This window comes from Hakea prostrata, chromosome 9, assembly GCF_041222555.1.
Source record: "Hakea prostrata isolate BN-2017 chromosome 9, UWA_Hpros_2, whole genome shotgun sequence".
NCBI classification, from domain to species: domain Eukaryota; kingdom Viridiplantae; phylum Streptophyta; class Magnoliopsida; order Proteales; family Proteaceae; genus Hakea; species Hakea prostrata.
Genome location: NC_142608.1, coordinates 27,852,079 through 27,854,886, shown reverse-complemented (window position 1 = coordinate 27,854,886; position 2,808 = coordinate 27,852,079). Strand labels below are relative to the sequence as shown.

At 39.7% G+C, this 2,808-nt stretch overlaps 1 non-coding gene across 1 annotated transcript; it reads right to left on the bottom strand.

The window, feature by feature from the left end:
• Nucleotides 1-536: 536 nt before the first annotated feature.
• LOC149005081 (small nucleolar RNA R71) lies at nt 537-643 on the bottom strand. Its single transcript, XR_016169996.1, has one exon. It is a non-coding gene; the product is annotated as a small nucleolar RNA R71 (small nucleolar RNA).
• Nucleotides 644-2,808: the final 2,165 nt, after the last annotated feature.

Here is a 2,808-nt window from a genome sequence, read left to right as displayed (position 1 = left end):
AAACTCTCTCTTTTGCTGTAGTTATTTTCTTCTAATTTTATTTATTTAGCTTGTTTTCTGTGTGTATGCATGGTCGTTGATCCCTAAACCCTAAGTTGACTCCACTTGACTTAGAGTTAAAAGAGACTTTGGCCAACCTTAGAAGGCAAAGAACCATGGCAAACTATGAGCCTCCAATGAGGCCCTTGAGTGAGCATTTCATTCCTACAATATATACTCTTGTTTCTTGTATTAAGTTGCTTGACATAGAGGCGGCTCAATATGAGATCAAATCTAGTGTGATTCAAATGCTACCATATTTTTTTGGACTTGCCAATGAAGAGCCATATAAGCACTTAGATGAGTTTTTAGAGGTGTCCTCCACAGTTAAAATTCAAAACCTCTCAGTTGATGCTTTAAGGTTACTTCTTTTCCCATTATCCCTTAAAGATAAAGCTAAGCATTGGCTTCATTTTTTGGACAATGTTAAAATTTCCACTTGGGCAGAAATGCAACAAGAGTTCCTTAAAAATTTCCTCCCCATTGGCCATACTAATAGCATTAGGAGTGCGATAACGAGTTTCTCCCAACAAGAAGGAGAACAATTTCATGAGGCCTGGGAAAGACTAAAAGAATTACTTAGAAAGTTCCCCCACCATGCTATTCCTAAATGGCAATTGGATCAATGGTTTTATGATGGCCTTTGAGACCGACATAGGCAAATGGTTGATTCTTCTTGTGGTGGGATTTTCATGCACAAGAATGTGAATGAGGCATGGGAACTTTTTGAGACCCTTAGTGAAAACTCACAACACCATGCTTCAGTAGCTAGGACTGAGATTCCATCCATTGGGCAACCAAAGAGGAGTGGTCTCTATGAGATCGATCCTACCATTGAGATGAGCACTAAGGTTGACTTGCTATCAAAGAAATTGGATCATCTCTTGTCATTAGGACAACAAACCCCATCTCCACTTCCTACAAGTTTCTCTCCACCTAATCAAATTGAAGCATCTGCTTTGTGTTCTAGCCTATCCCATCATGTCAGTGATTGCTATTTGGCTACACAATACCCTTAGTTTGTTAAGGAGCATGCACATTTGGCCCAAGGAGTCTCTAAATTGGGCAATAATCCGTATTCCAATACCTACAACCCAAGATGGTGAAACCACCCCAATTTTTCATGGCGAAACTCAATGCCCAATCCCTCCAATCAAATACCTTATAGGCCACCTCTATTTAACATGCAACAAAATGCCTACAGGAATGAGCAACCATCATCTCCACAACCCTCACATAATTCATCATTTGAGGATAATGTACTAAAAGCACTTAGTGGATTAGAGCAAAACACTCAATTGTTGCATTCCCATTCTCAGTCCATTAACAAATTGGAAACCAAACTTGGTCAACTAGCTGATGCCATCAGTAGGAGGGAGGTTGGTTAGTTACCTAGTCAACCAATAGGTAACCCTAATCATCAAATTGGGTCTAGGAAAGAACAACTCCAAGCAATCTCTATTGTGACACATAGTGGGAAGGAATATTATGCACATTTTCCTACTCCCAAGCCATTGCCCATTGATCTTGAGAGTCGAGAGGAGGTTGATTTGACCCATGCGACTGGCAATGATGCACACATGCCTAGTAAAGAAACACCACCTGTGAATATTCCCCATCAATTTAGGAGTAGGACCATCATTCCGATTGTAGAGGGTCCTACTCCTAAATCTTACACTCCCAAAGCCCCCTTCCCTGAAGCTCTTGAGTCCTCAATTCCAGATTCTTGAAGGAATGCTAAGATGTAGGAGATGATTGATTTATTCCAACAAGTTCATTTCAATCTCCCACTATTTGATGCTATCAAGCAAGTCCCAGCTTATGCTAAGTTTCTAAAAGATTTGTGCACCCAAAAGCGTATGTTGAAGACTCAAACACCTAAAACTGTGCACCTAACTGAACCAGTCAGCTCGGTAATTTCCAACCAAATGCCCCCTAAACTTAAAGATCCAAGTACACCTTTAATTTCATGTGTCATTGGAGATTTATCCATAAGTAAAGCATTGCTTGATTTGGGAGCCAGTGTGAATATTTTACCCGGTTCAGTTTATGATAGGTTTGGTCTAGGAGATTTGAAATCCACTGATGTGATTCTACAATTGGCAGACCGTTCAATCAAACGGCCCCATGGGCTACTTGAAAACGTTTTGGAAAAGGTCGATGATCAATATTTTCCTATTGATTTTTTTTATCCTAGATATGGACAATACAACTACCAATAAGTTACCACCAGTCATTCTTGGACGGCCCTTTTTAGCCACTGCAAATGCTTGCATCAATTGTAGATCGGGTGTCATGGACATATCATTTGGCAATAAGAAACTTAGAGTCAACATCTTCAATGCATCCTTAAGCTCAAATACGGATGAAGAGTGCTTTGCGATTAACCTTATTGATGAGGTAGTGGTTGATTAGATTCCAAACATGCTTATTGATGATCCCCTACAACATTACTTGCCATTTGGGGAATCTAACCTAAATATTGAGGAAGTCAACACATTGTTGGACTCTTCCACTTCTTTGGAACAGTCACCATTCACATTTAGATTTGAGCCTCCACCTCCATTGGCTGCATCTCACTGAGTCTGGATGAAGACTCTAAACTTAGCGCTTTATGGGAGGCAACCCATTTGTTTAGATGTTATTTCTTGTTCTTTTTCTACTCTTTTCTTTGTTTGTTGTTAGGTTTTACTGTTGCGTGCTCTATCATGATTTCAAACATCGGGTACACTCTTTCCTCTATTTGCTTCTATCGTGTTTTTTTTTATA